This window comes from Solea senegalensis, unplaced genomic scaffold (genome assembly GCF_019176455.1).
Source record: "Solea senegalensis isolate Sse05_10M unplaced genomic scaffold, IFAPA_SoseM_1 scf7180000016860, whole genome shotgun sequence".
Taxonomy (NCBI): Eukaryota; Metazoa; Chordata; class Actinopteri; order Pleuronectiformes; family Soleidae; genus Solea; species Solea senegalensis.
The window spans coordinates 1-7,870 of NW_025322077.1; the positions used below are offsets into that span (position 1 = coordinate 1).

At 52.5% G+C, this 7,870-nt stretch overlaps 17 non-coding genes across 17 annotated transcripts; 11 read left to right on the plus strand and 6 right to left on the minus strand.

Annotated features, from left to right (window-relative positions):
• Positions 1–111: 111 nt before the first annotated feature.
• Positions 112–224, plus strand: LOC122763449. Its single transcript, XR_006359118.1, has one exon. It is a non-coding gene; the product is annotated as a U5 spliceosomal RNA (small nuclear RNA).
• A 182-nt stretch (positions 225–406) lies between these two features.
• LOC122763443 lies at positions 407–599 on the plus strand. The gene has a single exon (XR_006359112.1). It is a non-coding gene; the product is annotated as a U2 spliceosomal RNA (small nuclear RNA).
• Positions 600–717: 118 nt separating this feature from the next.
• LOC122763437 lies at positions 718–835 on the minus strand. The gene has a single exon (XR_006359106.1). It is a non-coding gene; the product is annotated as a 5S ribosomal RNA (ribosomal RNA).
• A 110-nt stretch (positions 836–945) lies between these two features.
• On the minus strand, positions 946–1,064 carry LOC122763453. Its single transcript, XR_006359122.1, has one exon. It is a non-coding gene; the product is annotated as a 5S ribosomal RNA (ribosomal RNA).
• A 403-nt stretch (positions 1,065–1,467) lies between these two features.
• On the plus strand, positions 1,468–1,631 carry LOC122763440. The gene has a single exon (XR_006359109.1). It is a non-coding gene; the product is annotated as a U1 spliceosomal RNA (small nuclear RNA).
• A 646-nt stretch (positions 1,632–2,277) lies between these two features.
• Positions 2,278–2,390, plus strand: LOC122763448. Its single transcript, XR_006359117.1, has one exon. It is a non-coding gene; the product is annotated as a U5 spliceosomal RNA (small nuclear RNA).
• A 177-nt stretch (positions 2,391–2,567) lies between these two features.
• On the plus strand, positions 2,568–2,759 carry LOC122763445. The gene has a single exon (XR_006359114.1). It is a non-coding gene; the product is annotated as a U2 spliceosomal RNA (small nuclear RNA).
• Positions 2,760–2,883: 124 nt separating this feature from the next.
• Positions 2,884–3,002, minus strand: LOC122763438. Its single transcript, XR_006359107.1, has one exon. It is a non-coding gene; the product is annotated as a 5S ribosomal RNA (ribosomal RNA).
• Positions 3,003–3,405: 403 nt separating this feature from the next.
• Positions 3,406–3,568, plus strand: LOC122763442. The gene has a single exon (XR_006359111.1). It is a non-coding gene; the product is annotated as a U1 spliceosomal RNA (small nuclear RNA).
• Positions 3,569–4,213: 645 nt separating this feature from the next.
• LOC122763450 lies at positions 4,214–4,326 on the plus strand. The gene has a single exon (XR_006359119.1). It is a non-coding gene; the product is annotated as a U5 spliceosomal RNA (small nuclear RNA).
• A 182-nt stretch (positions 4,327–4,508) lies between these two features.
• LOC122763444 lies at positions 4,509–4,705 on the plus strand. Its single transcript, XR_006359113.1, has one exon. It is a non-coding gene; the product is annotated as a U2 spliceosomal RNA (small nuclear RNA).
• A 107-nt stretch (positions 4,706–4,812) lies between these two features.
• LOC122763447 lies at positions 4,813–4,930 on the minus strand. The gene has a single exon (XR_006359116.1). It is a non-coding gene; the product is annotated as a 5S ribosomal RNA (ribosomal RNA).
• A 626-nt stretch (positions 4,931–5,556) lies between these two features.
• Positions 5,557–5,720, plus strand: LOC122763441. The gene has a single exon (XR_006359110.1). It is a non-coding gene; the product is annotated as a U1 spliceosomal RNA (small nuclear RNA).
• A 926-nt stretch (positions 5,721–6,646) lies between these two features.
• Positions 6,647–6,834, plus strand: LOC122763446. Its single transcript, XR_006359115.1, has one exon. It is a non-coding gene; the product is annotated as a U2 spliceosomal RNA (small nuclear RNA).
• A 118-nt stretch (positions 6,835–6,952) lies between these two features.
• Positions 6,953–7,070, minus strand: LOC122763451. The gene has a single exon (XR_006359120.1). It is a non-coding gene; the product is annotated as a 5S ribosomal RNA (ribosomal RNA).
• Positions 7,071–7,180: 110 nt separating this feature from the next.
• Positions 7,181–7,299, minus strand: LOC122763452. The gene has a single exon (XR_006359121.1). It is a non-coding gene; the product is annotated as a 5S ribosomal RNA (ribosomal RNA).
• Positions 7,300–7,701: 402 nt separating this feature from the next.
• LOC122763439 lies at positions 7,702–7,865 on the plus strand. Its single transcript, XR_006359108.1, has one exon. It is a non-coding gene; the product is annotated as a U1 spliceosomal RNA (small nuclear RNA).
• Positions 7,866–7,870: the final 5 nt, after the last annotated feature.

Genomic DNA, 7,870 nt, shown 5'->3' on the forward strand with positions numbered 1-7,870 from the left:
GCAAAAACGTTGAAGGAAGGCCGTCCCAAGGTGGCCGGCCGGCCGGCCGACCGAGACTGTGGTGACTCCGGCGGATAGACTCCTCGGCTGCTCTCAGGACAGGGGCTACGTTGACTCTGGTTTCTCTTCAAAATGCACAAGTCTTTCGCCTTTTACTAAAGACTTCCGTGGAGAGGGACGTTCAAGAGTTTAAGTTATTTTTGGTGGGCTTTGCTGTAAGGCTGCGCCCTTTGAGTGTGTCAAATGTCAAGCGGCTGTCTGTCAAGGCTCAGAGGTGCACTTAGGTCAACCTTGGGGCGGAGGTGATCAGCAGCAGCAGCCTTTGTTATGCGCCCTTAAAAACATGGCACCACAACAACTGACTTGTGTGCCAAGATCTTGGGTTGGCCCCAGACACCTGTGGGCCATCGCTTCTCGGCCTTTTGGCTAAGAACAAGTGTAGTATCTGTTCTTATCAGTTTAATATCTGATATGTCCTCTATATGGGGATTAAATATTAAATGCATTTTTGAGCAGTGGGAGGTGAAAACTGGGGCTTGCGCTCTTCACTCCTTGCATTGACCTGGTATTGCAGTGCCACCAGGAACGGTGCACCATTCTCTTTTTTCTGTGAAAAGCAAAGCGAAGCTGAAACCAGAAAGACATCAACCCGTGCCTGTGCGTAAATTTAATTGCGAGCCCATGTTTCTTGTAAGGAAGCAGCAGCAGCAGCGTAAAAGCTTACAGCACCTGGTATTCCCAGGCGGTCTCCCATCCAAGTACTAACCGGCCCGACCCTGCTTAGCTTCCGAGATCAGACGAGATCGGGCGTGCTCAGGGTGGTATGGCCGTAAGCCGAGGGGCTGGCGACAGAGAGTGCCTTTATGGACTAGGCAAGGCCCCTGCTCGTGGAGGGGCATGTTTCTTGTAAGGAAGCAGCAGTGTTAAAGCGTGCAGCGGTGTAAAAGCTTACAGCACCTGGTATTCCCAGGCGGTCTCCCATCCAAGTACTAACCAGGCCCGACCCTGCTTGGCTTCGGAGATCAGACGAGATCGGGCGTGCTCAGGGTGGTATGGCCGTAAGCCGGGGGGTTGGGGACACAGACTGCTTTTATGGACTGGGCAAGGCCCCCTGCGCGTGGCGGGGCTCAAAAGTCAGCCTTTCGGACACACTGCACTTCAGCCTTTATCTCCACCACATGCTACACTCTAGTCCAGTATCGGGAAGCGACACCGAGATGGGCAAGCGGCTGTTGGTGCCGTCATGTCCAGTTGTTGCTGAATCTATAGGAAACGACAGCCAGGTATGCCAGTAAAAAAGGTCGAGTGTTTCCTCTCCAATGTGTGCTGGAGGTTGAAGTTGAACATAGCACAGCATTAACGAGCAACTGAGTCAAGGCATTGGCCTCTGGGATTATTCATTTCCAGCACCATCAGCCAAAGAGCTGTGTCTGGCAAGAGCCACCCGGTGTTTGGCGAGTACACCTCATACTTACCTGGCAGGGGAGATACCATGATCAAGCAGGCGGTTCACCCAGGGAGAGGCTCAGCCATTGCACTCCGGCTGTGTTGACCCCTGCAAATTCCCCAAACGTGGGAGTCTTGACTGCATAATTTTTGCTAGTGGGGTGCTGCGTCCGCGCTTTCCCCCGATGATGTCGTTGTAAGCAAAGGTCAGCCGCCCGAAGTTCAACGTTGTGTGCCCATCTCCAAACTTCTCACGTCCTTGCGGAGCAACATCCCCAGTCTTTCCAAGTTGCTGGGAACGTGATGGTTGTGGGTGTTGTCTTTCCGCTCAAAGCAAATGTCCCGCTCCCTTTCCCAACTCTTTGTAGAAGAACTCGATTGTTGGAGATGGATCCATGGCCATCATGCCAAGGGTTAATACTTTGGCGCTTGCTCTGTTACCTCCGTGCAGTGACCTGATGTTGAAGTGATGCCAGGAGCAACTCACCATTTCAGAAGCCCGGATGAGGTGGGAAATGGCCCGGCAGTTTGTACTGCTCAGTGTGACACGGAGCTCCTTTGCTCATGCACTCACGTCTACCACTAAATGTTGGAGGTGTGCCAGTGAGCGAGGAATGTGCCACAGCCTCAGCGACTGATAGAAAACTGCAGCGCACAACCGACAGTAGGAAAGCGCTTCCAAACATGCAGTCAAATCTGGGCGGTTTATTGGCCGACTAAGCAAAAACGTTGAAGGAAGGCCGTCCCAAGGTGGCCGGCCGGCCGGCCGACCGAGACTGTGGTGACTCCGGCGGATAGACTCCTCGGCTGCTCTCAGGACAGGGGCTACGTTGACTCGGGTTTCTCTTCAAAATGCACAAGTCTTTCGCCTTTTACTAAAGACTTCCGTGGAGAGGGACGTTCAAGAGTTTAAGTTATTTTTGGTGAGCTTTGCTGTAAGGCTGCGCCCTTTGAGTGTGTCAAATGTCAAGCAGCTGTCTGTCAAGGCTCAGAGGTGCACTTAGGTCAACCTTGGGGCGGAGGTGATCAGCAGCAGCAGCCTTTTGTTATAAACCCCTTAAAACATGGCACCATGACTTGTGTACTTAAGATCTTGGGTTAGCCCCGAACACCTGTGGGCCATCGCTTCTCGACAGCACAGCTAAGATCAAATTAGTATCTGTTCTTATCAGTTTAATATCTGATATGTCACTCTATATGGGGATTAAATATTAAATGCATTTTGAGCAGTGGGAGGTGAAAACTGGGGCTTGCTCTCTTCACTCCTTGCATTGACCTGGTATTGCAGTGCCACCAGGAACGGTGCACCATTCTCTTTTTTCTGTGAAAAGCAAAGCGAAGCTGAAACCAGAAAGACATCAACCCGTGCCTGTGCGTCAATTTAATTGCGAGCCCATGTTTCTTGTAAGGAAGCAGCAGCAGCAGCAGCAGCGTAAAAGCCTACAGCACCTGGTATTCCCAGGCGGTCTCCCATCCAAGTACTAACCCGGCCGGACCCTGCTTAGCTTCCGAGATCAGACGAGATCGGGCGTGCTCAGGGTGGTATGGCCGTAAGCCGGGGGGTTGGGGACACAGACTGCTTTTATGGACTGGGCAAGGCCCCCTGCGCGTGGCGGGGCTCAAAAGTCAGCCTTTGGGACACACTGCACTTCAGCCTTTATCTCCACCACATGCTACACTCTAGTCCAGTATCGGGAAGCGACACCGAGATGGGCAAGCGGCTGTTGGTGCCGTCATGTTCAGTTGTTGCTGAATCTATAGGAAACGACAGCCAGGTATGCCAGTAAAAAAGGTCGAGTGTTTCCTCTCCAATGTGTGCTGGAGGTTGAAGTTGAACATAGCACAGCATTAGCGAGCAACTGAGTCAAGGCATTGGCCTCTGGGATTATTCATTTCCAGCACCATCAGCCAAAGAGCTGTGTCTGGCAAGAGCCACCCGGTGTTTGGCGAGTACACCTCATCCTTACCTGGCAGGGGAGATACCATGATCAAGAAGGCGGTTCACCCAGGGCGAGGCTCAGCCATTGCACTCCGGCTGTGTTGACCCCTGCAAATTCCCCAAACGTGGGAGTCTTGACTGCATAATTTTGCTAGTGGGGTGCTGCGTCCGCGCTTTCCCCCGATGATGTCGTTGTAAGCAAAGGTCAGCCGCCCGAAGTTCAACGTTGTGTGCCCATCTCCAAACTTCTCACGTCCCTGCGGAGCAACATCCCCAGTCTTTCCAAGTTGCTGGGAACGTGATGGTTGTGGGTGTTGTCTTTCAGCTCAAACCAAATGTCACGCTCCCTTTCCCAACTCTTTGTAGAAGAACTCGATTGTTGGAGATGGATCCATGGCCATCATGCCAAGGGTTAATACTTTGGCGCTTGCTCTGTTCACTCCGTTTTGATGACCTGATGTTGAAGTGATGCCAGGGCAACTCACCGCATTTCAGAAGCCGGATGGGGTGAAATGGCCGACGGTTGTACTGCTCAGTGTGACACGGAGCTGCTTTGCTCATGCACTCACGTCTACCACTAAATTTTGGAGGTGTGCCAGTGAGCGAGGAATGTGCCACAGCCTCAGCGACTGATGGAAAACTGCAGCGCACAACCGACAGTAGGAAAGCGCTTCCAAACATGCAGTCAAATCTGGGCGGTTTATTGGCCGACTAAGCAAAAACGTTGAAGGAAGGCCGTCCCAAGGTGGCCGGCCGGCCGGCCGACCGAGACTGTGTTGACTCCGGCGGATAGACTCCTCGGCTGCTCTCCAGGACAGAGACTCACGTTGACTCTGGTTTCTCTTCAAAATGCACAAGTCTTTCGCCTTTTACTAAAGACTTCCGTGGAGAGGGACGTTCAAGAGTTTAAGTTATTTTTGGTGGGCTTTGCTGTAAGGCTGAGCCCTTTGAGTGTGTCAAATGTCAAGCAGCTGTCTGTCAAGGCTCAGAGGTGCACTTAGGTCAACCTTGGGGCGGAGGTGATCAGCAGCAGCAGCCTTTGTTATGCGCCCTTAAAAACATAGCACCACAACAACTGACTTGTGTGCCAAGATCTTGGGTTGGCCCCAGACACCTGTGGGCCATCGCTTCTCGGCCTTTTGGCTAAGATCAAGTGTAGTATCTGTTCTTATCAGTTTAATATCTGATATGTCCTCTATATGTGTATTAAATATTAAATGCATTTTTGAGCAGTGGGAGGTGAAAACTGGGGCTTGCTCTCTTCACTCCTTGCATTGACCTGGTATTTGCGGGTGTGCCACCAGGAGCGGTGCACCATTCTCTTTTGAAAAGCGAAGCTGAAACCAGAAAGACATCAACCCGTTCCTGGGCGTCAATTTAATTGCGAGCCCATGTTTCTTGTAAGGAAGCAGCAGCAGCAGCGTAAAAGCTTACAGCACCTGGTATTCCCAGGCGGTCTCCCATCCAAGTACTAACCGGCCCGACCCTGCTTAGCTTCCGAGATCAGACGAGATCGGGCGTGCTCAGGGTGGTATGGCCGTAAGCCGAGGGGCTGGCGACAGAGAGTGCCTTTATGGACTAGGCAAGGCCCCTGCTCGTGGAGGGGCATGTTTCTTGTAAGGAAGCAGCAGTGTAAAAGCGTGCAGCGGTGTAAAAGCTTACAGCACCTGGTGAAGGTCTCCCATCCAACACCCCAACAAGGCCCGACCCTGCTTGGCTTCCGAGATCAGACGAGATCGGGCGTGCTCAGGGTGGTATGGCCGTAAGCCGGGGGGTTGGGGACACAGACTGCTTTTATGGACTGGGCAAGGCCCCCTGCGCGTGGCGGGGCTCAAAAGTCAGCCTTTTGGACACACTGCACTTCAGCCTTTATCTCCACCACATGCTACACTCTAGTCCAGTATCGGGAAGCGACACCGAGATGGGCAAGCGGCTGTTGGTGCCGTCATGTCCAGTTGTTGCTGAATCTATAGGAAGCGACAGCCAGGTATGCCAGTAAAAAAGGTCGAGTGTTTCCTCTCCAATGTGTGCTGGAGGTTGAATTTGAACATAGCACAGCATTAACGAGCAACTGAGTCAAGGCATTGGCCTCTGGGATTATTCATTTCCAGCACCATCAGCCAAAGAGCTGTGTCTGGCAAGAGCCACCCGGTGTTTGGCGAGTACACCTCATACTTACCTGGCGGGGGAGATACCATGATCAAGCAGGCGGTTCACCCAGGGCGAGGCTCAGCCATTGCACTCCGGCTGTGTTGACCCCTGCAAATTCCCCAAACGTGGGAGTCTTGACTGCATAATTTTTGCTAGTGGGGTGCTGCGTCCGCGCTTTCCCCGATGATGTCGTTGTAAGCAAAGGTCAGCCGCCCGAAGTTCAACGTTGTGTGCCCATCTCCAAACTTCTCACGTCCTTGCGGAGCAACATCCCCAGTCTTTCCAAGTTGCTGGGAACGTGATGGTTGTGGGTGTTGTCTTTCAGCTCAAAGCAAATGTCACGCTCCCTTTCCCAACTCTTTGTAGAAGAACTCGATTGTTGGAGATGGATCCATGGCCATCATGCCAAGGGTTAATACTTTGGCGCTTGCTCTGTTCACTCCGTGCAGTGACCTGATGTTGAAGTGATGCCAGGAGCAACTCACCATTTCAGAAGCCCGGATGAGGTGGGAAATGGCCCGGCAGTTTGTACTGCTCGGTGTGATACGGAGCTGCTTTGCTCATGCACTCACGTCTACCACTAAATGTTGGAGGTGTGCCAGTGAGCGAGGAATGTGCCACAGCCTCAGCGACTGATAGAAAACTGCAGCGCACAACCGACAGTAGGAAAGCGCTTCCAAACATGCAGTCAAATCTGGGCGGTTTATTGGCCGACTAAGCAAAAACGTTGAAGGAAGGCCGTCCCAAGGTGGCCGGCCGGCCGGCCGACCGAGACTGTGGTGACTCCGGCGGATAGACTCCTCGGCTGCTCTCCAGGCCAGGGGCGACGTTGACTCTGGTTTCTCTTCAAAATGCACAAGTCTTTACGCCTTTACTAAAAGACTTCTAGGTGGAAGGTCAAGAGTTTAAGTTATTTTTGGTGGGCTTTGCTGTAGGCTGCGCCCTTGTCAAATGTCAAAAGCAGCTGTCTGTCAGGCTCAGAGGTGCACTGGGTCAACCTTGGGGGCGTTGATCAGCAGCAGCAGCCTTTGGTATAAGCCCTTAAAAACAGCACCCACAACAACTGACTTGTGTGCCAAGATCTTCAGGATTGTGAACACCTGTGGGCGTAACTATAAACCTTTTGGCTAAGATCAGAGATGTAGTATCTGTTCTTATCAGTTTAATATCTGATATGTCCTCTATATGATTAAATATTAAATGCATTTTTTGACAGTGGGAGGTGGCTTGGGGCTTGCTTTCTCTTCACTCCCTTGCATTGACCTGGTGTTAGTGCCACCAGGAACGGTGCACCATTCTCTTTTTTCTGTGAAAAGCAAAGCGAAGCTGAAACCAGAAAGACATCAACCCGTGCCGGTGCGGCAATTTAATTGCGAGCCCATGTTTCTTGTAAGGAAGCAGCAGCAGCAGCGTAAAAGCTTACAGCACCTGGTATTCCCAGGCGGTCTCCCATCCAAGTACTAACCGGCCCGACCCTGCTTAGCTTCCGAGATCAGACGAGATCGGGCGTGCTCAGGGTGGTATGGCCGTAAGCCGAGGGGCTGGCGACAGAGAGTGCCTTTATGGACTAGGCAAGGCCACTGCTCGTGGAGGGGCATGTTTCTTGTAAGGAAGCAGCAGTGTAAAAGCGTGCAGCGGTGTAAAAGCTTACAGCACCTGGTATTCCCAGGCGGTCTCCCATCCAAGTACTAACCAGGGCCGACCCTGCTTGGCTTCCGAGATCAGACGAGATCGGGCGTGCTCAGGGTGGTATGGCCGTAAGCCGGGGGGTTGGGGACACAGACTGCTTTTATGGACTGGGCAAGGCCCCCTGCGCGTGGCGGGGCTCAAAGTCAGCCTTTCGGACACACTGCACTTCAGCCTTTATCTCCACCACATGCTACACTCTAGTCCAGTATCGGGAAGCGACACCGAGATGGGCAAGCGGCTGTTGGTGCCGTCATGTCCAGTTGTTGCTGAATCTATAGGAAGCGACAGCCAGGTATGCCAGTAAAAAAGGTCGAGTGTTTCCTCTCCAATGTGTGCTGGAGGTTGAAGTTGAACATAGCACAGCATTAACGAGCAACTGAGTCAAGGCATTGGCCTCTGGGATTATTCATTTCCAGCACCATCAGCCAAAGAGCTGTGTCTGGCAAGAGCCACCCGGTGTTTGGCGAGTACACCTCATACTTACCTGGCAGGGGAGATACCATGATCAGGAAGGCGGTTCACCCAGGGCGAGGCTCAGCCATTGCACTCCGGCTGTGTTGACCCCTGCAAATTCCCCAAACGTGGGAGTCTTGACTGCATAATTTTTGCTAGTGGGGTGCTGCGTCCGCGCTTTACCCCGATGAT